The sequence below is a fragment of the Brachyhypopomus gauderio genome, chromosome 10 (genome assembly GCF_052324685.1).
Source record: "Brachyhypopomus gauderio isolate BG-103 chromosome 10, BGAUD_0.2, whole genome shotgun sequence".
In the NCBI taxonomy this organism is placed as follows: domain Eukaryota; kingdom Metazoa; phylum Chordata; class Actinopteri; order Gymnotiformes; family Hypopomidae; genus Brachyhypopomus; species Brachyhypopomus gauderio.
The window spans coordinates 5,211,273-5,235,605 of NC_135220.1; the positions used below are offsets into that span (position 1 = coordinate 5,211,273).

Consider the following 24,333-nt stretch of genomic DNA (forward strand, 5'->3'; position numbering starts at 1 on the left):
GCACTTCCCGGACACACCAACGGGGACATTATTTATTGCTTGCTGCCACCTTTGTTTGTTTTTTACACAGTCTGAAATGTCACAAATCTGAGGAATTTCTTAAATCTGCAAACAATAATAGCACACAGTGGATTTGCTGAACAACTCATGTAGAAAAGCCAGAAACCAACTGGAACAATAAAATAAAAAACAGGAGATTTTTATATATTTTCGCTTTTATGGATAAACAGCCCTGAGGTTTTACACTAAAACTCTTCCTCTCAACTCTGGCAGGTAGAGATCAGGCTGGCAGGACGGTGGAGTCTCTGGATGGTGCGTGAGCGTCTGGGGTTCAGCCTCCATTCTCCACTGCCTCCTGCCCTAATCCTTCCACACATGGGTCTGGAGCAGGAATAACAACACATGCCACACCCAGAGGTGCTGGAGGAGCCGGACTGAGCCGTGTCACTGCAGCCCTGGGTCAACATCCCTCCCGCTCCAGTGCTCTTTATCCACAGCGTTTGACCAGCGTGTGTCTCAGGGCGAGCACTGATGTAAACGGGTCAACTAGAGTTGAGGCGCTCAAGTTCAAATGCTGACCCATGTTTCACCAGGTCAAGTCAGCCCATTGAGTCGTGTTGGATCTTGGTGGCTCAGTACAGTGGAGTCATCCCACATCGTCCCGGGTGTCACACACCAGGCGTTACGTGCTGGTCGTCTCGCACTGGGAGCTACGTGTTTAAATTGTCTCCCTTTAATGACATACACGTGACACGCCATGTACCCGTTAATGACACGTATTATGTATCTAATGACCTTGTCAATAAACAACCATTTAAAATGTGGCAGATTGATTGGCCTGAGCACACAGAGAGCTGCCCATGAGGGATATGACAGGTTAGCTGGTTGAAGTGCACTGTCTCCGACACAGATCACAGGGTAAACACAGGTCACAGATCGTCACAGTTCATCAGGGGTCATCACAGATCATCATGGGTCATCACGGATCATCAGGGGTCATCGGGTCATCAGGGGCGGGACTTGCCGCCCAGCGTTTCTCAGCCAGGGAAGCAGACTGATTGTCTTTGAACCACATCATCTCCAGGGGATGATGGCTGTGTGGGATGCTGTCTTTTCCTCCACCTTCCTCCTCCACCCCAGTTCTCATACTCTTCCTTCTCCTCTTAGTTTCTTCACATACATACCCCCCTCCCCCCCGCCCAGGGCCACAAATGCACCATTAATTGGCTGCTCACCTAACGACCCTTCGTTACCGCGCCTGAGATTAATCACAGCAGATACGAGACACTTCGGACTGCGGGCTCCTGCGTGCTCCCTCCAGCAGCTCTGTGCGAGGACGGGGATTGTCACGCTTTCTCTGCAACTTGGACCTGGAGTTCACTCAGCATTTCACAGCCTAGCAGGGGTGAGAAGCATGTGCTCTCTCCTCTCTCTCTCTCTTTCACTCACTCTCTTTCCTCCTCTCAGTCTCTCTCCCTCTCTCTTTCTCCACTGCCCTCTCTCGGGTTGTCAGTACTTCCATTGATGTTGGTGTTGTCCTGCTGAACTGTAAGACTGCCGATCTGCTCGTCTGAATCCACAGTGTTTGTTCCTCCTTGCTTTCCATCTGCACTGACCACAGAACCTTCTCTTCTCACTTCAAGGTCAGATGGGTTTATCTCTCTTTTTGTCTCGATGTCAAAGACCAGCATTTTCATCCAAGAGTCTCTACATATTTCAGGGTGAAGACCAGTTTGTAGAGATCAGAGGAAGGACACCTCTGGCCTGCTTTGCTCTCGGTGGCATCAGTTACACAGATTTGGCTACGTTCTGTTTCAGCACTGCGTACTGTTGCCTGGTGATGAATGAATGCAAGGAAGCAGTTATTAGGATGGAGTGAGCATGTTCTGAAGAGTCTGCCAGGATCCTGGAACGCCACACCAAGCGTCTCACCAGCATCTGGGGGGCACTGAGTGCGCTTTACTACAGCCCACCAGACATGACCAACCCACCGGACATGCCCCAGTCCACCGGACATGACCAACCCACCGGACATGCCCCAGTCCACCGGACATGCCCCAGCCCACCAGACATGACCAACCCACCGGACATGCCCCAGTCCACCGGACATGCCCCAGCCCACCAGACATGACCAACCCACCGGACATGCCCCAGCCCACCGGACATGCCCCAGCCCATCGGACATGCCCCAGCCCATCGGACATGCCCCAGCCCACCGGACATGCCCCAACCCACCGGACATGCCCCAACCCACCGGACATGCCCCAGCCCACCGGACATACCCCAACCCACCGGACATGCCCCAACCCACCGGACATGCCCCAGCCCACCGGACATACCCCAGCCCACCAGACATGACCAACCCACCGGACATGCCCCAACCCACCGGACATGCCCCAGCCCACCGGACATGCCCCAGCGCACTGACAATGGACTGGGTGGGCGGAGATACATTCAGACAACATATAAGTGGGTGGAGTTCACATTGCTTTAGGGAGAGAAAAAAAAGCTGGAATGATTTTGTTTTCATCCAATCAAAAAAGAAAGAAGAAAGGCCCCTCCCTCCTGCCCCACATAAATGGGCGATATGGAAATTAATTAAGTGTTATATTATATTCCAGTTTCACTTTGACTTCTTTAAGAGTGAATAAAACTGTCAGAATAAATTCCAGGCCAGTGCGGCCATAATTTGCAACTCTGTGAAGAGGACGATTATTTTCCATAAAATGTCTACTCACCTCTGTGTGTGTGTGTGTTGTGTATGGGAGTGCTAATATCTGTCCCAGATATTAAGCCAGTCCTGATGCAGTTGTTTGTGTGGATGTAATAATCATGCATTTGAGTAATGATGGTGAGACACACAGGGCAGCAGTTCACACTTCAACACCGCCCAGCCATCTGTACACAGTCCTACTGTGTTAGTCTCCAGGAGTCATCCAGGACCTGCACGTGTGTGTGTGTGTGTGTGTGTGTGTGTGTGTGTGTGTGTGTGTGTGTGTGTGTGGGGCACATTCATGGGAAGGGTGTACGTGCGCTGTACTGTGTGTGTGTGTGTGTGTGTGTGTGTGTTTGTTTTTGTGAAAAATCAGTACAAATGTCATAATACACAGTCACGAAGTTAGGACTCATGTAAAAGTCAGTACCAAAAACCATGTCCTAACTTTTCTGACGATGCTACGGTGTTCAGAGAGGTATAATGTATCTCTGTAATTGATATCGCGAAAGTACTAAATTTTAACAATCGTCAGAACAAATCTGGGTGTGGGTGTGGCAATTTGGCTGAAGTGTGTGCACGCCACCAGCGGATTATTGAGGAACTGCAAGCAAAGCCACGCACACTTCGGAAGACGCGTCAGCTATTCCCGGATGTGACGTCAGTAGTCTACTAGGAAGCATCCAATCCATCCAATACTCATTAGATAAACAAATAATCCTTCGAGCGTTCGCGGCAAAATTACGTCACGTTTTTCCCGGGAAAATTGGAGAAGTTGGACGGAGAGCTTTTATTACCTGCGTGGATGTGGTAAGTTAAAAAACATATTTTTTTCTTGTTAATGTTTTTAGAGTATTTGACAACCTTATTATATACGTGTCCATATTAATTTGTTTTTCTTTCTTCATGCGCTTAGAACAAATTACTTTTAAATGCGTTACCTAGAGTGAAACACTTTGCTGTTAAATTCGTATGTTTAACCTGGCAAGTGTCCGTCCAGTTTATCAGACTTAGATTTCTTTACGAGTTATTTTATCAGTATAAGTAACAGCAAGGGATCCGTGTTATGTAGTTGTTTTATATAAATTATGTAATAAATTTGACATCTTCGAATTAGATATATCCAAATCTCCACTTAGTCGATTCAGCTCTCGTCAGTCATCATAATTGGGTTTTTGTTACACGCCGCTTAAAGCTGGGCGTACACTGTGCGATTTTTGGCCCATTTTCAGCCGATTTTTCACTCGTGTGACTATCTTTGCGATCGGGCTGAGTTTCGGCTCAATCGCGTGTCGTGCATCGTATAGTTTACACAGGTAAACGAGGAGCGATTCACACCTCACGACCAACTCCCGATCAGAAATCGCAGCGTCGCAAGAATATCAAACATGTTTGATATTCAAATCGCTCCTCGTGAGAGTATCGCACTGTTGAAGCAGCTCTACGAGCCGACTCTCCTTTTAAACCCTGCGATTTAGTCGTACAGTTTGAGATGGAGCTGAGTACACCATTTAAAATATCGTACAGTGTATGCCCAGCTTTACTCTGGCTCCGTGTCAGTTCCTTTGCGCGAGCGGTATTACATGCTTTTTCAACACGGCAGAGTGGGGGAAGGGTGGAGACAGTTGTGTAATGGCGGACGTCAGAAAGTTGTGCTGAATTTAAACATATATTTACACATATATAATTTATTTAATTGTTAGGAAAATGTATATTTTGAATGTATATTTTGAACATTTCCAGAAATATTCCAAATACTTAGTCGATTGAGATCGTAATACGCTAACCCTAATCCTGTCCGCATTAGAATGGGGGAGGAGGGGTGCCAGTTACGTTTCTCAGCTTTGCAGAGTGGGGGAGGGGTGGAGACTAAGCAGAGAGGGGGAGGAGTTAGGGTTAGGGTTAGAGTGGCGAGTTCTGAACTTTGAGGGATTTAGCTGGGCAGTGCAAGTTGCTGTTCGGGTGGGGGAAGGTGCACTGGTGACGTTTGCAGTTGTGAAATGGCGGACGTCAGAAAGTTGTGCTGAATTTAAACATATATTTACACATATATAACTTATTTAATTGTTAGGAAAATGTATATTTTGAATGTATATTTTGAACATTTCCAGAAATATTCCAAATACTTTGTCGATTGAGATCTGTAATACGCTAACCCTAATCCTGTCCGCATTAGAATGGGGGAGGAGGGGTGCCAGTTACGTTTCTCAGCTTTGCAGAGTGGGGGAGGGGTGGAGACTAAGCAGAGAGGGGGAGGAGTTAGGGTTAGGGTTAGGGCTAGAGTGGCGAGTTCTGAACTTTGAGGGATTTAGCTGGGCAGTGCAAGTTGCTGTTCGGGTGGGGGAAGGTGCACTGGTGACGTTTGCAGTTGTGAAATGGCGGACGTCAGAAAGTTGTGCTGAATTTATATAATGTATGTATGTATATATATATATATATATATATATATATATATATATATGTATATATATATATATATATATATATATATATATATATATATATATATATGTATGTAATTGTTAGGAAAATGTATATTTTGAACATTTCTAGAAATATACCAAATATTTAGTCGATTGAGATCTGTAACCCTAATCCTGTCTGCATTAGAATGGGGGAGGGGTGCCAGTTACGTTTTGAGCTTTGCAGAGTGGGGGAGGGGAGCAGAGGAAGCAGAGTGAGGTATTCTGTGAGAACGAATCGCTTTATAAGTAGTGCTGTGAAAATAGGGTTTTTTTTTGTTTTTTTTTTTTAACTCAACTTTAGTTTAGGAAATAATGGTTAATTGCAGTTTTAAAGAAGCAACGATAAACAGACATTCTGTCACGTTGAGGACCCCGGCCCCTCCCTTTTGGGCGTGTGTTTACGTAGTCTACGTGCATCGTCTGCGTCTGTGGATATTTCGTGGTGATAGCTATGTCATGTGATAACCCGTCTCACCTGTGAATCGTCTCGTAATCACCTGGGGTTAATGTGGTTTGTCTATTTAATGTGCGCTCGCGCAGTGTCCTGTGCTCGTCGTTGTCTAAGTCTACACGTTGTGTGTACGTGTGTGTTATTCGTGCGCTGATTGCGCAATAATTGTAGTAATAAAAGTGACGTTTGTTACGCCAAATACGGATTCTGTGTCTCGTCCGTCTGTCGCCGCCCAGCGTCACAGAACGACGAGCTTACCAGAGACACCCATCATGCCGGGCTACAAAGGCAAGCCCAAGAAGGGCAAGAAGCCTAACAAGCGGCATCCCCGCTCTTCGTCTTCCTCCCCACGCCGCGGGGTTTCGCCGACACTGGCGCAGCTCAGGGAGGACCCGGAGTGCGCGTACCTGCTGTGCGCAGCTCGGGAGACCTCCATACCCGAGCTGGCAGCAGAGTATCGCCAGACGGCTGCACGGGTGTGGCGGGAGAGACATCCCTCGCCTGCCCGTGTGCTTTCGCCTATACGGGTCAGCGTCCCCGAGCTCTATGGCGAGACAGGGACGTCATCAGAGGGCGAGCTCGGGGAGGACTCTCCCTGCAGTGAGGAGGAGGGAACACCCCCGCACCGCGACGCCGCGCCAACGCCAGGACAGCTAGAACGAGACCCGCAGTGCGCCGCCCTGCTAAAGATGGCTCGGGAGACCTCCAGCCCCGAATGGGCAGTGGTGTTCCGCCAGGAAGCAGTGAGGGGCTGGCTGGACAGACACGTGTCTCCTCCCCACGCCCTCTCGTCTCGGAGGGTAGACACCTGCACCGTCAGCGCTACCCGCGTCAACCCCGGAGGAGGAGTTCGGTGAGGGGGATTCCCCTGGCGAGGGGGAGGAGCAGGAAGAGGTGGAAGCCGCCTACCCTCCGTCGGTCGATGACGCGTCCACCGTGGACTACGGTGGAGAGGGAGCGGACTACCCCCCCTCGCTCGACGACGCGTCCACCGTGGACTACGGTGGAGAGGGAGTGGACTACCCCCCCTCGCTCGACGACGCGTCCACCGTGGACTACGGTGGAGAGGGAGCGGACTACCCCCCGTCGCTCGACGACGCTTCCACCGTAGACTACGGGGAGGAGGAGGAGGAGGAGTCCGAGGAAGAGGACTATCCCCCTCCGCCCGTAAAGCCCTCTTCCGTCATAGAGGGCGAGGAGGAAGACGACCGTCCTCTGTCCGTGTACTCAGGCATCTCTGAGTACACGGACAGCGAATTGTGCTCGGAGGAGGACGGTCCACCCTCCTCTGAGTGTTCTGCGGGGACTGTAAAGGGGAGATGGACCCCGTCCGCGGATCGCTCAGGAGGAGAGAGCATGGACTGCTCCCGGGGTGGCAGCCCGGAGCAGCCCATGGAATGGAGCCGTGGCAGCGAGACGGAGGAAATGGAGGTGGACATCCCAGAGGGCCAGCCGAGGGGAGAGTCCGTCCGCCGCGCTGCAAGGGGCGCGTACGACCGCCGCGCGGCTCCGGGTACGCCAGCTCGCCGCGCCGCACCTGGCGCGTCAGCCCGCCGCGCCGCGCCGGGCGCGTCAGCCCGCCGCGCCGCACCGGGCGCGTCAGCCCGCCGCGCCGCACCTGGCGCGTCAGCCCGCCGCGCCGCACCTGGCGCGTCAGCCCGCCGCGCCGCACCGGGCTCGTCAGCCCGCCGCGCTGCACCCGGTGGAGGGAACGCAGCGAAAGCAGGAGGAGGACTGCCCACTGCAGCACCAGCAGCGCCGGATCTCTCTCCTCTGCTCGCGCTCCTCCTGGCGCGAAGCCTGGTGCCTGTTTCCTGTTTGTCAGTCCCAATGTTTGTGAGTGTTCCCGTCTGTGTGTCAAATCCCCTTTTCCCGTTTATTCCTCTGTGTGTGAGCGTGCCTGTTTGTGTGTTTGTGAATGTGCCGTTGAATGTGTTTAACGTCTTTTCCCCCGTCTTCCCAGGGAGGGTGTGCTAGGCGATTCGTGATGGACGCTTCGCCAAGGGCAGTCACCTCCCAGACGCAGGACTGAGCGCGTCGGATCCGCCCATCGTCGTGGGTTCGGGGCACTCGGTCCTGTTGGCACCCCGGGACGGGTAGTGCCCTTGGAGGGGGTGTCTGTCACGTTGAGGACCCCGGCCCCTCCCTTTTGGGCGTGTGTTTACGTAGTCTACGTGCATCGTCTGCGTCTGTGGATATTTCGTGGTGATAGCTATGTCATGTGATAACCCGTCTCACCTGTGAATCGTCTCGTAATCACCTGGGGTTAATGTGGTTTGTCTATTTAATGTGCGCTCGCGCAGTGTCCTGTGCTCGTCGTTGTCTAAGTCTACACGTTGTGTGTACGTGTGTGTTATTCGTGCGCTGATTGCGCAATAATTGTAGTAATAAAAGTGACGTTTGTTACGCCAAATACGGATTCTGTGTCTCGTCCGTCTGTCGCCGCCCAGCGTCACACATTCACTTACTGGAATTATCTAAAGTATTTATGTATTGATATTTCCAAATACATATTTTAGAGGCGATCAACATAAAGGCAACATATTTAAGTTAAAGCTGTAAAAATTGTCAGTGTCTGGTCTACATATTCAAAAAGAACATCCAGTATTCTGAAAAGCACGAGGGCCTTTTTGTGTTTGTTTTGAAGTTATTATGCTTCTAGAATTTTTTTATTGGAATTAAGATTGGAATTGGAATTAAGATGTTTTTAGGCTGACCTAAAATGAATGAACATTTAATGTTTATTTCCATGTAATTCAGAATTTTATTGTCCCTAGACAATCCTGTACAAACATGTCAAAAAGAAGAACCAGGCTTAGTCCGGTAGAAGATGCTACTGGGCATGTTATTTCTCAAAAAGATAAACCTTGGTTTGAAGAAAGACTCATAAATGCATATAAAGGTAAGCCTTAATTCATGAGTTTTCCTTAATGACTTCATGATTTGGTTTAGCACATGAAGGTGAAGTTCTTAATTGAAGGTTTTCAAGTAGACACATCTCTTCATCCACATTTCACTACATTAAGCCCACACCACCATACCCAGTCTACACCTGGCCCCATTGACACCGTCCCACCAGTTCCATATAAATTTTTACCTATTTCATCATCAAACACTAATTACAGAATAGATCCATACTGGCACACTGTCATGCCCAACTCCACCCCCCTCGATTGTCCTGCCTTGTTTCCCCATTGCCATAGTTCCCTTCTGTCTGTCACGCCCCTGTCCTCAGTGTTCCCACCTGTGTCTTGTTTAGTTTCCCTGTCCCAGTGTATTTTAGTCCTTCTGTTTCAGCCATCTGCGTCAGTCATTGTGTTTGTGAGTACTCCTTTATCCTGCCCTGCCTTGCTCTGCTCTCCATTCCATGTAGTCTCTCTGTCTTTGTCTAGGTTTCGTTTTCTAGAGTGCTTTGTGTTTTTACATCTACCTGTTTTCCTGTGCGCTGATCTCTCCTTGCCTGCTTATCGTTTCTCCCTTGCTTCCCCAGTATTCCGGTTTGGTCAGTTCTGTTTGGTCTTCCTTATGTTCCTTACCATGTTTCCTACTTGCCCGTGACATTTCTGTTTCCCTCTGATCTCATTGTCTTTTGCCATAGTCTATTTTCCCTGATCTAGTGTTCCCTACCTGGTTATTCTCTCGTAGTTTTATGCTTTCAGTCTAGCGTTGTCCTTCCGTCATTCCACCCTCCCGATAAGTGTTCTGCATTTAAGAATATAACACGAACACAGTAACTAGATTCCTGTGTTCTGTACCCCTAGTGTTTAAAACCGTATGTTTTATTCTGTTCTTTTATCTCGGTTGATTATATTAGAAATATGCATTCGTGGTTGCTTGTATGTCTGTCGTCTTGAGTTGAACTAGGTCTCTGGTAGCATGTTTAATATTTTTGTTCTGGTAGTGTGTTGCTTGTTTGCTGTGTCATTAAGTTTATGTACCCTTTAGTGTACATCCCCTTCTACCTGATTGTTCTCCTTGGTTCTATTGTGTTTATTTCATTTAATAAATTATTTTAAAACTTGCGGTTGCGTCACACCCGCCCCTTGATACGTTATACACACCCAGTGACTAACGCCATCCCCAGCCCCACCTGTTAATGTCCACCTATGCTATAAGGCACCCTGTGTAACTATAACTCACGGACTCCACTCTAGCTTTATTACCTCATCCTTACACCCTGACCAACCAACCTCATCCTTAAACTAAACTTAAACTTTATTGATCCCACAAGTGGAAAATTCAGTTCCCCCGGGACCACGGTGTAAAGCACAGAGATCCCAGAGTGGCCACACCCTGACCAACCAACCTCATCCTTACACCCTGACCAACCAACCAACCTCATCCTTACACCCTGACCAACCAACCAACCAACCTCATCCTTACACCCTGACCAACCAACCAACCAACCAACCAACCTCATCCTTACACCTTGACCAACCAACCTCATCCTTACACCTTGACCAACCAACCTCATCCTTACACCTTGACCAACCAACCTCATCCTTACACCCTGACCAACCAACCTCATCCTTACACCCTGACCAACCAACCTCATCCTTACACCCTGACCAACCAACCTCATCCTTACACCCTGACCAACCAACCAACCAACCTCATTCTTACACCCTGACCAACCAACCAACCTCATTCTTACACCCTGACCGACCAACCAACCTCATCCTTACACCCTGACCAACCAACCAACCTCATCCTTACACCCTGACCAACCAACCAACCTCATCCTTACACCCTGACCAACCAACCAACCTCATCCTTACACCCTGACCAACCAACCAACCTCATCCTTACACCCTGACCAACCAACCAACCTCATCCTTACACCCTGACCAACCAACCAACCTCATTCTTACACCCTGACCAACCAACCAACCTCATCCTTACACCCTGACCAACCAACCAACCTCATCCTTACACCCTGACCAACCAACCTCATCCTTACACCCTGACCAACCAACCTCATCCTTACACCCTGACCAACCAACCAACCAACCTCATCCTTACACCCTGACCAACCAACCAACCTCATCCTTACACCCTGACCAACCAACCAACCAACCTCATTCTTACACCCTGACCAACCAACCTCATCCTTACACCCTGACCAACCAACCTCATCCTTACACCCTGACCAACCAACCTCATCCTTACACCCTGACCAACCAACCAACCAACCTCATTCTTACACCCTGACCGACCAACCAACCTCATTCTTACACCCTGACCGACCAACCAACCTCATTCTTACACCCTGACCAACCAACCAACCTCATCCTTACACCCTGACCAACCAACCAACCTCATCCTTACACCCTGACCAACCAACCAACCTCATCCTTACACCCTAACCAACCAACCAACCTCATTCTTACACCCTGACCAACCAACCAACCTCATTCTTACACCCTGACCAACCAACCAACCTCATTCTTACACCCTGACCAACCAACCAACCTCATTCTTACACCCTGACCAACCAACCAACCTCATTCTTACACCCTGACCAACCAACCAACCTCATTCTTACACCCTGACCAACCAACCAACCAACCTCATCCTTACACCCTGACCAATCAACCAACCTCATCCTTACACCCTGACCAACCAACCAACCTCATCCTTACACCCTGACCAACCAACCAACCTCATCCTTACACCCTGACCAACCAACCAACCTCATCCTTACACCCTGACCAACCAACCAACCTCATCCTTACACCCTGACCAACCAACCAACCTCATCCTTACACCCTGACCAACCAACCAACCTCATCCTTACACCCTGACCAACCAACCAACCTCATTCTTACACCCTGACCAACCAACCAACCTCATCCTTACACCCTGACCAGCCAACCAACCTCATCCTTACACCCTGACCAACCAACCAACCTCATCCTTACACCCTGACCAGCCAACCAACCTCATCCTTACACCCTGACCAGCCAACCAACCTCATTCTTACACCCTGACCAACCAACCAACCTCATTCTTACACCCTGACCAACCAACCAACCTCATTCTTACACCCTGACCAACCAACCAACCAACCTCATCCTTACACCCTGACCAACCAACCAACCTCATCCTTACACCCTGACCAACCAACCAACCTCATCCTTACACCCTGACCAACCAACCAACCTCATCCTTACACCCTGACCAACCAACCAACCTCATCCTTACACCCTGACCAACAAACCAACCTCATCCTTACACCCTGACCAACCAACCAACCTCATCCTTACACCCTGACCAACCAACCAACCTCATCCTTACACCCTGACCAACCAACCAACCTCATCCTTACACCCTGACCAACCAACCTCATCCTTACACCCTGACCAACAAACCAACCTCATCCTTACACCCTGACCAACCAACCTCATCCTTACACCCTGACCAGCCAACCGACCTCATCCTTACACCCTGACCAACCAACCAACCTCATCCTTACACCCTGACCAACCAACCAACCTCATCCTTACACCCTGACCAACTAGTTTTGAAATGTACCGTAGCAGATTATATCCTTGTCAGCTTTAGATCCAGCAGCCCTGGGTACTGTTCTGCAGCCCTTTGCAACATATATCTCAATTACTTTTTTTAACCCAGTAATTTGTTGGTTATTTTATACAACCATTTCTATTTGATGCCTGAAGATGCTTAGTCGTTACTGTCCTCTGCTTACATGATCAATGTCCATGTTAGAGCTCTTTATTTAGCAGCAGCATCCTCCAAAATCTTTGCATTTTAGATTCATTGTCTTTAAATTAAACAAAAATGTCCTTTACATTTAATTTCTGTTCTATTTTAGGAAGGGGAGTGTTTGCCCTCATGCACATTGAGAGTGGATGCTTTGTGCTTGAATATAAAGGAAAACTTATTTCACAAAAGGAGAGTTTTAAAAGACAAAGAAGATATACAGAAAAACAAAATGGGTTTTTGTTTGACTTTGAGTGGAATGGAAGCTCATGGTGGTACGTCACGCTGTAAATTTCTAAACATTTCTCTGTTAGTCTAGTTGCTAACTTGCATGCAAGATAAAATCACATTGTGCCTGAAATGTGCTGATTTTGTATTTTTATTTTTTCAGGGGTTTATCTATAGTAGATATTAAAATATTTTGTGCAATTGGTATATTTCCTGTAACGTACTACTAATCCATCAATGTTCATGTATTGAGTGGAATACATCTAAGATAAGAATGTTTCTTTCAGCATTGATGCTTCTGAAGAGGATGGAACACTTGGCAGGCTTGTGAATGATGATGCAAAAAATGCCAACTGTAAAATGAAGAAAATTGTAGTTAATGGCAGGCCACACCTGTGTTTATTCGCGATCAAGAATATACTCCCGGGGGAAGAAATAACATACGATTATGGAGACAGTGCTTGGCCGTGGCGTTCACTGGTGAGTAAAAAAAAAACACTGAAAAACAATATATGGGAACGATCATCTCTTGCACCATATTTGGGCACCTGTTTGGGTAGTTTGTTTTTGTATCTGAGATAGAGATGTGATGGATGACGGTGTTTAGCTGAATGTTAGTAAAATGTTACACAATTTTACATGATTTTGTATACTAATTGACTTTGTTTTGTCATAAAAGGTTAAAGTTAATATTTCAAAGAAAGACATGTTACAGAAAAAACGTTTTGGTGAACCTGAACCTTCTCTGGCTTCTGAGAGACTGGAACAAATAAACACTATTTCACAGGTACAATCTGTCTATATACTCAACACTCACTTAGATGTCCTGAAATAACATTCAGAGGCACTGTTGGGGTGAAATTTAAATAACCTGCTAAGCCTTAATGTGCTTTGACTTTTTATTAATAAATTTTCTGAAGGTTGATGGCAAAAAATTCTTAATGGGAAATTTTTAGACTGGTGTAGAGTCTACAATGTCATAACAGTTGTCTGTGTGATGTCCTAATTGTTTGTGTATTTGTTTTGCTGTTTAACATTTTTCTATGTACTAAACACATTTAGTTTTTGCCAATAATGTTTAAGATAGCAATGGAATTTGTATTTTTACATAGTTTTACAATAGCTGAGATGTGCAGAGAGCATATTTCACCAATTCTGATCAGCTTGAAGTGTAACTTGTCCTGATATTGGACTGGACCTGAAAGTGTGTGTGTGTGGTCCTAATTATTCACCTTAGCGTAATTGATGTTTAATAAACTGTAATTGATCCTGTTTTAACTACTAATTGTGTTTTTTCTGCTATTGTGGCATTATTAATGGTGATTATGAAATATGTGTGTTCATTTAGAATGTCAGCAGTGACATGCAAAAAGACAAAATTACCAGATCTCCTGGTGAACCTGAACCCTCACTGGCTTCTGATGGGTGCACACCTGGCCCTCCTGCTGAATGGGTAAATTTGATAGCAATGGAATTTTTATTTTTACCTAGTTTTACAATAGTTAAGATGTGCAGAGAGCACATTTCACCAATTCTGACCTGCTTGAAGTGTAACTTGTCCTGATATTGGACTGGACCTGAAAGTGTGTGTGTGTGTGGTCCTAATTATTCACCTTGGCATAATTGATGTTTAATAAACTGTAATTGATCCTGTTTTAACTACTAATTGTGTTTTTTCTGCTATTGTGGCATTATTATTGGTGATTATGAAATATGTGTGTTCATTTAGAATGTCAGCAGTGACATGCAAGAAGACAAAATGACCAGATCTCCTGGTGAACCTGAACCCTCACTGGCTTCTGATGGGTGCACACCTGGCCCTCCTGCTGAATGGGTAAATTTGATAGCAATGGAATTTTTATTTTTACATAGTTTTACAATAGTTGAGATGTGCAGAGAGCATATTTCACCAATTCTGACCTGCTTGAAGTGTAACTTGTCCTGATATTGGACTGGACCTGAAAGTGTGTGTGTGTGTGGTCCTAATTATTCACCTTGGCGTAATTGATGTTTAATAAACTGTAATTGATCCTGCTTTAACTACTAATTGTGTTTTTTCTGCTATTGTGGCATTATTAATGGTGATTATGAAATATGTGTGTTCATTTAGAATGTCAGCAGTGACATGCAAAAAGACAAAATGACCAGATCTCCTGGTGAACCTGAACCCTCACTGGCTTCTGATGGGTGCACACCTGGCCCTCCTGCTGAATGGGTAAATTTGATAGCAATGGAATTTTTATTTTTACCTAGTTTTACAATAGTTAAGATGTGCAGAGAGCACATTTCACCAATTCTGACCTGCTTGAAGTGTAACTTGTCCTGATATTGGACTGGACCTGAAAGTGTGTGTGTGTGTGGTCCTAATTATTCACCTTGGCGTAATTGATGTTTAATAAACTGTAATTGATCCTGCTTTAACTACTAATTGTGTTTTTTCTGCTATTGTGGCATTATTAATGGTGATTATGAAATATGTGTGTTCATTTAGAATGTCAGCAGTGACATGCAAGAAGACAAAATGACCAGATCTCCTGGTGAACCTGAACCCTCACTGCCTTCTGATGGGTGCACACCTGTCCCTCCTGCTGAATGGGTAAATTTGATAGCAATGGAATTTTTATTTTTACATAGTTTTACAATAGTTGAGATGTGCAGAGAGCATATTTCACCAATTCTGACCTGCTTGAAGTGTAACTTGTCCTGATATTGGACTGGACCTGAAAGTGTGTGTGTGTGGTCCTAATTATTCACCTTAGCGTAATTGATGTTTAATAAACTGTAATTGATCCTGTTTTAACTACTAATTGTGTTTTTTCTGCTATTGTGGCATTATTAATGGTGATTATGAAATATGTGTGTTCATTTAGAATGTCAGCAGTGACATGCAAAAAGACAAAATTACCAGATCTCCTGGTGAACCTGAACCCTCACTGGCTTCTGATGGGTGCACACCTGTCCCTCCTGCTGAATGGGTAAATTTGATAGCAATGGAATTTTTATTTTTACGTAGTTTTACAATAGTTGAGATGTGCAGAGAGCATATTTCACCAATTCCGACCTGCTTGAAGTGTAACTTGTCCTGATATTGGACTGGACCTGAAAGTGTGTGTGTGTGTGGTCCTAATTATTCACCTTGGCGTAATTGATGTTTAATAAACTGTAATTGATCCTGCTTTAACTACTAATTGTGTTTTTTCTGCTATTGTGGCATTATTAATGGTGATTATGAAATATGTGTGTTCATTTAGAATGTCAGCAGTGACATGCAAGAAGACAAAATGACCAGATCTCCTGGTGAACCTGAACCCTCACTGGCTTCTGATGGGTGCACACCTGGCCCTCCTGCTGAATGGGTAAATTTGATAGCAATGGAATTTTTATTTTTACATAGTTTTACAATAGTTGAGATGTGCAGAGAGCATATTTCACCAATTCCGACCTGCTTGAAGTGTAACTTGTCCTGATATTGGACTGGACCTGAAAGTGTGTGTGTGTGTGTGTGTGTGTGGTCCTAATTATTCACCTTGGCGTAATTGATGTTTAATAAACTGTAATTGATCCTGCTTTAACTACTAATTGTGTTTTTTCTGCTATTGTGTGTTCATTTAGAATGTCAGCAGTGACATGCAAGAAGACAAAATGACCAGATCTCCTGGTGAACCTGAACCCTCACTGGCTTCTGATGGGTGCACACCTGTCCTTCCTGATGAATGGGTAAATTTGAGTTGATTGTGCATTCTTTAGAAATATATTTACTTAGTATAATATGAACACATTTATAACAAGTTTTAATCTGATAATTTCTTTCAAGTGCTTTTTGGAAGTCTTAAAATAACATTCAATTGCGTTGTGTTGTGAGATTTGTTGACCTACTCAAATTGCAAAAGCCTGTTTGTAGGAGATTAATTTTACATTACATTGCTACATACATCTGCAGATCCCTTCAGATACCATATTTTCCAGACTATAAGGTGCACCGTATTATAAGGCGCATTCTGAATTACGGGGTCTCTTTCTGTATTTGACCCACGTATAAGGCGCACCGTACTATAAGGCACAGTCTCAATTACGGACACTATTTCTGTACAGTACTTACCGGTATTCTGTACGGCACCATATTAGGCACATGCTAAAACATACGGTCTACAAGAAAAGTAAAGGACGCGAAACGGTGATTTTTAAAAGTTTATTATACTACTTGACAAAACACACACAATTTTCTTCTCCTCTTCTCCCACAAATCCATCAAAGTCCTCATCTTCTGTGTCTGAATTAAAAAGCTGCGCAATTTCACTAACGAGCACTCCGGGTTCCCGCTCATCAATGTCTGAGTCAGTCTCGTTGCCAGGTAGCTGTTCAGCAATGAGGCCGGCTTTCGCGAAAGCTCGGACAACAGTTACAGCAGAAACTTTGGCCCACGCGTCCACAATACATTCACAAACGGTGGCATAACTCGTAACTCGCCCGGCGCTGCCTTCCAGTTTTAGTAAACGTGTGTTCGCCGTCTATCATCCATTGCTCCCACGCCACTCGCAACTTTAAATGCCCCATTTACGCCAATGTCCAGCGGTTGGAGTTGTTTGTTTAATCCTCCCGGAATGACGGCAAGCTCAGAATTAATTTTCTTCACTTGCCTTTTAACGTTGTCTGTGAGATGAGCGCACACAGTCAGATCAGCAGGGATAGTGATGTGTGGAAAAAAGTGAAAACGAAATGAAATCTCTGTCTCGACTTCTTTACTTGACGCAGTTCATTTTCCTGTTTCGTCCATTTCCAAACCATAGATTCTGTAACGTTCTGCGTAGCGCAGAGCAGGGAGGCGGACACAAACGCTGAGGAAAGCGAGATTTATTAAGGGAAATTCCAAACTCTGAGTCAAAAAGGATGGCATGGGTCAGATTATTAAGGGAGTCCAAACATTGAACAATGACATTTTAACACAAGGAGTACTCACAAAAACCCGGCAGGGAAAACGGAACAGGCTGAAACACACGGGGAAACACGAATACAAACACAAGAGACCGCGAACGTGAACAGAGATACATGCATAGCACAAAACAACCGATAACCAGACTGGGGGAAATACAGGGACTATATAAACATGGAACTAACAAGACACAGGTGAGGACGATGATAACAAGGCATGGCAGACAAGGGAAACCGGGGCAACAGACGAGCTGGGCGGGATCGAGGAGCAGGGAACAACACACACACGAGGGAACAAGGGAAACCGGAGTGACAGCTAGGAGAGGGGGCGTAGCCCTACGTGACACATTCATTTATGCCAAATTGTATCGCAGCTGCTCTATTCCCGTTTACAGCTGCATAACTGATAGCCTGTAGCTTTAAGTGTGCCTCGTAAACGTGTCTCTTCACTGGTGCCATTTTCGAGGGTTCTGGAAAAACAAATGTTATTTTGCAGCATACCTGTAGGTAAGCGTAAGTACTGGTACTGTACGTATTACGTAGTGTTCTTTGATTGGTTTACGTGGGGTACGTTCTGTACGTATTACGTTCCTGTGTCAGATATCGGAACTCAGTACTTGTATAAGGCGCACCGGATTATAAGGCGCACATCCGATTTCTGGGAAAAGTTTTGGCTTTTAGGTGCGCCTTATAGTCCGGAAAATATGGTAATTTGTGATGGGTGTAAAAGTAGTCATCTATGCATTTTTCATTGTTCTATCTTTTTAGACTGCTGTCATGGATGAATCCACTGATTACTCTGAATGTACAGACTACAGTGATGAAGACTATGAACCAAATATAGACAGTGAATCTTCAGACCTTTCCAGCTGTAGCAGGTCTGACATGCTGAGTAATATTTCGCCCAAAAAACTAAAGAGAAACAATGATAAAGACAGTGTGTTAACACGAATCCAGCAAAAGGGGGCAGTCAAAGCTGTCAACTCCCAGTGTCAAGTGTCTTCTTCAGAAATTCATGCAAGTAGCTCACGTGAAAGCTGTCCTACAGAACCTGATACCAGCACCCCTTCAGATCAGGGTTGTGTTCATGTAGTTCCAATGCCAACCTCAAGTAAAAGCTGGCGATACGCAAAGAAGCAGTACTGCCTTTATTGTGAGAAGCCATACTCTAAAATATCAAGACACCTGCAGTATGTACATCACAATGAACCAGACGTAGCAAAAGCATTCAGCTTTGATAAGAAATCAAAAGAAAGACGAGTTCGATTACGTTTGTTGACCACCAGAGGCAATTTTTTGCATAATGCTTTGATATCAAGTAGTGGCAAAGGAGATTTGGTTGCCCGTAGGAGACCTCAGAAACTAGGATCCACTCAAGAGTTTACGCACTGTATACACTGCCAGGGTCTATATGCAAGGAAGTCACTCTGGAGGCATATTAGAAACTGTCCACAGAACCCTAAAGTTGATGAGCCTGGGAATAGAAAAAAGATGGTTCAGTCACTCAACTGCATGGCACGTGTTCCTCCTGATGTTAGCAAAGCATTTTGGAAAACTGTTATGTGTCAAATGAAACATGATGAAGTTTCTGCTGTAATTAGAAATGATAAATACATATTACTTTTTGGAGAACAGATGTTCAACAAGCTGAACCCAAGTTCCACAAAGAATGATTACATTCGTCAAAAAATGAGAGAGGTGGGACGTCTACTCTTGGAGGCAAGAAGACTGACACCTATTCGGTCTATGGAAGATTTTGTCTTGCCATCAAATTTTCCCCATGTCATAAAATCTGTGAGAGCTGTTTCTGGGCATTGTGAGGAGACCAACACTTACAGGATTCCATCGTTGGCTCTGAAGCTTGGCCACAGTTTATCAAAAATAGCAACTTCAGTGGAATGCAGTGCAATAATAACGGGCAGAGAGAGGCTGGCTGAGGATGCACGCAGCTTCAGGGTTCTCCAAGAGCATAAATGGAATGAGTCCATTTCAGCAGCAGCAGGAACAACTCTTAATGAGGCAAAAATGAACAAACCTCAGGTTTTGCCCTTCACAGAAGACGTCAAAACTTTGCACTCCTTTTTAAACACTGAGATGACAAAATATCAGCATGCTTTGAAGGACCACTCTGATGTCAAAACCTATGCAAGCTTATGCAAGTTGGTGCTTGCCAAAGTCATACTTTTTAACAGAAGGAGGGGTGGAGAGGCTTCAAGGATGAAGCTGGAGTCTTATGTTTCAAGAGTAAAATCACCAGTTCATGAAGACCTTGCCTCTGGTCTTAGTGATTTTGAAAAGAAGCTGTGTGAACACTTCCAAAGAGTAGAAATTCGTGGCAAGAGGGGCAGGAAGGTGGCTGTGCTGCTGACACCTGATATGGTCAATTGCATGGACCTCCTCGTCCAGCATAGAGATATCTGTCAGGTTCCGGAGGAAAATGTACACCTGTTTGCACGTCCAAACGCTCTTTCATCTTATCGTGGATCAGATGTTCTGCGTGAGTTTGGAGAATCCTGTGGTGCAAGAAATCCATCAGCCCTTTCATCCACAAAATTAAGGAAGCAGATTGCAACTCTGTCAACGGTGTTGAATTTGAAAGACAATGAAATGGATCAGCTTGCCAGTTTTTTGGGGCATGACATTAGGATTCATCGCCAATACTACCGTTTACCTGAAAGTACTTTGCAACTTGCCAAAATGAGCAAGCTTCTTATTGCAATGGAAAGAGGGACACTATCAGAATTCCAGGGTGCTACGTTAGATGAAATTGTCATTAATCCACAAGGTAGGGAACTTTTATAATATGTAAAAACTGTGTGTGTGTGTATATATGTATGTATGTATGTATGCAAATGTTTTTTTTTCTTGATCAGATGAAATTGAAGACTCTAATGCTGATACATCAAGTGATGAGGCAGAGTCAGATGATCCTCAGCCAAGCTGTAGCTCCAGAACTCCTGAACCATCACCCTCTGAAAGTGCACAGTTCTCAAATCCACATGGTAAGCTAGCTCATTTTTTGTCCTCTATTAGCTTCATTATCTTTCATGTAGGCATATGTTTGATCAAAATTGTCTCATGGTTTGACTTAGGACAATGTCTTTGCATGTTCATGAAATGTCCACTTTATTATACTTATATTTAAGATAACATTTCCTGTTCTTTAAGATCGGGGTAATAAAGGGATGAAGCGGAAACATGACTTGTCTCTTGACCAAAGTCATCAACATTCCACACAGACTACTGGTAAAGAAACTTAAACTATGTTTTGTTTAGTTTTTTTGTATGTAATCTGCAGTTATAGGTTTTCAAACATTTAGCATTTACTGTATTTGTGCTTGTGTGAGAACTGGGAGTGCATTTCACAGTACATTTGTCTGCAGGCATCACACAGAGCAAGAAGAAGTGGTCAGATGATGAGGTACAAGCTGTTGAGAAACATCTAATGCGATTTATAAACAGTTGCCAAGTTCCTGGTAAGAAAGACTGTGTCTCATGCCTACTATCTGAACCTGATGCTCTTAAACACCGTGACTGGACTGCCCTCAAATACTATGTGAAAAACCGAATAGTGGCTCTGAAAAGAAGACAGAGTTTGTAGTCTCCAAGATTTTTCTTAAATAAAGTTTCTTAAAATTGTTTAACCTCAGTTACACTTTTCAGGACAATTCGTTGCACTTTATCTGCTTTGTTTGCACTTCATCTGCTTATTCATTTTATTTCCTTTTTGAGTGCATTTTTATTTATTAAATAATTTCCCATTTTGAACAGTATGTAATCAGTAGTGATCACAGTGACTAATTTTAGGACAGTCAGTTAGTCATGGGATTAGTAGGTGATGAGATTTTCATTATGTGAATTGGCCCTTATTAAAACTAGCAAAGTTTTAAGTTTACCAGATTGGTAGTGTATGTGGCAGATATGCATATGGCATGCAGAAATCAAAATGTGGTTCAGAACTGAATTAAAAACAGTAAAGTAAAGCTGGATTCCTGGTGATTTGTATTATTTAATGCAAAGTATTGAAACTTCACTTTTATAAATGCAGGAAATATGACTATATAAAGGATTTGCAATTAACAACCTACTGCTCTTGTTTTTGTGAATAAGGCCAGAACATTTACTTCTGTAAATGCTAGGGTAAAGCACTTTGGTTTCAGGATATCACACTTTTAAAACATTGATGGACTCATTTAGATTCAAAAACATCATTCGTCTCACCTGTTTTGTGTTTCTTAATCTGTGGCTAGTGTGTCCTTGACTTGTACTGTACCAAGTGTGTAACTTGGTCCTTGTATTTACTATGTCCTTATTATGTTGGTAGTGTGAGACTTAAATGAGTGTGTGCGTACATGTCCTAGAAATGAACATAAACCTGAAACTGTCCTAAAATATACCTTAAACCAGAAAAATCTCAGCTTTTTGTAATAAGCACTTAGTGAAAAAATCAACAGATAGACATCATGTGGGTGCTATATGCAACAAAAATCTTGCTTGTTGTGTTTCTAGAATACTCAGAAAGGCATGTCCCCATTTGGTATGGTTTCCCCTGGTGTTCTGATATTTCACGAAAACGCGTATGTGTGTGTGTGTGTGTGTGTGTGTGTGTGTGTGTGTGTGTGTGTGTGTGTGTGTGTGTGTGTGTGTATGTGCATGGAGCAACATTTGTACTTTTCTTCACTGCAGGATCCAGCAGGTCTCTACTGGTCTTTACTACAGGATCCAGCAGGTCTCTTCTGGTCTTCACTGCAGGATCCAGCAGGTCTCTTCTGGTCTTCACTGCAGGATCCAGCAGGTCTCTTCTGGTCTTTACTGCAGGATCCAGCAGGTCTCTTCTGGTCTTTACTGCAGGATCCAGCAGGTCTCTTCTGGTCTTCACTACAGGATCCAGCAGGTCTCTACTGGTCTTCACTACAGGATCCAGCAGGTCTCTTCTGGTCTTCACTGCAGGATCCAGCAGGTCTCTTCTGGTCTTCACTACAGGATCCAGCAGGTCTCTTCTGGTCTTCACTACAGGATCCAGCAGGTCTCTTCTGGTCTTCACTACAGGATCCAGTAGGTCTCTTCTGGTCTTTACTGCAGGATCCAGCAGGTCTCTTCTGGTCTTCACTACAGGATCCAGCAGGTCTCTTCTGGTCTTCACTGCAGGATCCAGCAGGTCTCTTCTGGTCTTCACTACAGGATCCAGCAGGTCTCTTCTGGTCTTCACTACAGGATCCAGCAGGTCTCTTCTGGTCTTCACTACAGGATCCAGCAGGTCTCTTCTGGTCTTTACTGCAGGATCCAGCAGGTCTCTTCTGGTCTTCACTACAGGATCCAGCAGGTCTCTTCTGGTCTTCACTACAGGATCCAGCAGGTCTCTTCTGGTCTTCACTGCAGGATCCAGCAGGTCTCTTCTGGTCTTCACTACAGGATCCAGCAGGTCTCTTCTGGTCTTCACTACAGGATCCAGCAGGTCTCTTCTGGTCTTTACTGCAGGATCCAGCAGGTCTCTTCTGGTCTTCACTACAGGATCCAGCAGGTCTCTTCTGGTCTTCACTACAGGATCCAGCAGGTCTCTTCTGGTCTTCACTACAGGATCCAGCAGGTCTCTTCTGGTCTTCAACAACAATTACTGATGTTTTGCTCTTTCAGAAACTGGAAATGCGGCCTGATTGGTCAATAAACATGAACTATTTGACAGAGTGACTTACTGGTCAGTTCATTCAAGAGATAAAAATACAAACCATGTATGACACAGATAAACAATGATGTGATGACACAGACAACTACTAGGTCAGCATCTCTGGTTGCAAGTAGGTGAGACACACCACACCACACACAACAAATCTGGCAGCATCAATCACAAGACAGCACCAATCACAAGTCAATACCAATCACAAGGCAGGACCAATCACAAAGCAACACTAATCACAAGTCAGTACCAATCACAAGGCAACACCAATCACAAGGCAGTACCATGAGCTGCCACCCAGGGTGACATTTAACCCTAGATTTAGAAAAGTAACACCCCATTTGAAAGCATGTTTGACAACATTATATTAAGAGTGGTGAGATTTTCACAAGAGACACTGTGATAACTCTGATACTGGACTGTCTCCCTACCAGACCAAGGTTGCAAAAGGAATAGAATGAGAAATGGAATTGGGAAAGTAATTGGGGAAATGCTGTGAAGAGGAGAACAGTGTTCATTACCCACAAGCCCTCCAGTGAGGGAACCTTCCTGCAGTACTAACACAGACTGCTTCTACAGCCCAGACTCCTCACACACCCGTTCTGCAGCCTTTAGGTTCTACAGACCTCAATCCTCAGTGCAGAACTCCAGAAACCTGACACTCGACAAGCTACTGTTATGATCTGTTTTAAGGAAATATTCATTAGAGTTTTCATAGTCTTTTCATCTCTCTTGATCTGTTTTTTGCAGGGTGTGCAAAGGCAGGAGACAGAAAGCGAGAGGAGTGGATTTAAACGCACCTTTAATTGGCGCGCGTGTCACTGCGCATAGTCTGAGAGCACGTAACCGAAGAAAGGCTCTGAAAAATTGTCATGTTTATTTCGTTTTCAAAGATTTTTGCTCTCGGCAGAAAGGCAGTGGAAATTATGCCTGAACTACAACAGATGCTGAATATAAATTATGTAGTAAGTCATTAGAAAAAGATAAGTTGTCCTTTGGATGACAGAGAAACTTAGCACACCATTGGACACGTAAATTATGCAGTGTCCAACTCACTCAGCTGTTCAGAATAATCAAAATAAAAGTGCAACATAAACAGCCTGAGGGCTTTATTCACGTGGACTTCAGACAATTAACTATATAGCAAAAA

General features: G+C 44.8%; 2 long non-coding RNA genes across 2 annotated transcripts; both read left to right on the plus strand.

Moving 5' to 3' along the window:
* Positions 1 to 3,073: 3,073 nt before the first annotated feature.
* Positions 3,074 to 13,367, plus strand: LOC143526245 (uncharacterized). The gene is made up of 5 exons (XR_013133838.1): positions 3,074 to 3,523; positions 8,407 to 8,531; positions 12,465 to 12,627; positions 12,868 to 13,060; positions 13,260 to 13,367. It is a non-coding gene; the product is annotated as an uncharacterized LOC143526245 (long non-coding RNA).
* A 2,484-nt stretch (positions 13,368 to 15,851) lies between these two features.
* Positions 15,852 to 22,115, plus strand: LOC143525247 (uncharacterized). The gene is made up of 5 exons (XR_013133596.1): positions 15,852 to 15,936; positions 18,278 to 20,294; positions 20,383 to 20,511; positions 20,678 to 20,755; positions 20,893 to 22,115. It is a non-coding gene; the product is annotated as an uncharacterized LOC143525247 (long non-coding RNA).
* The last annotated feature ends 2,218 nt before the right edge of the window (positions 22,116 to 24,333 follow it).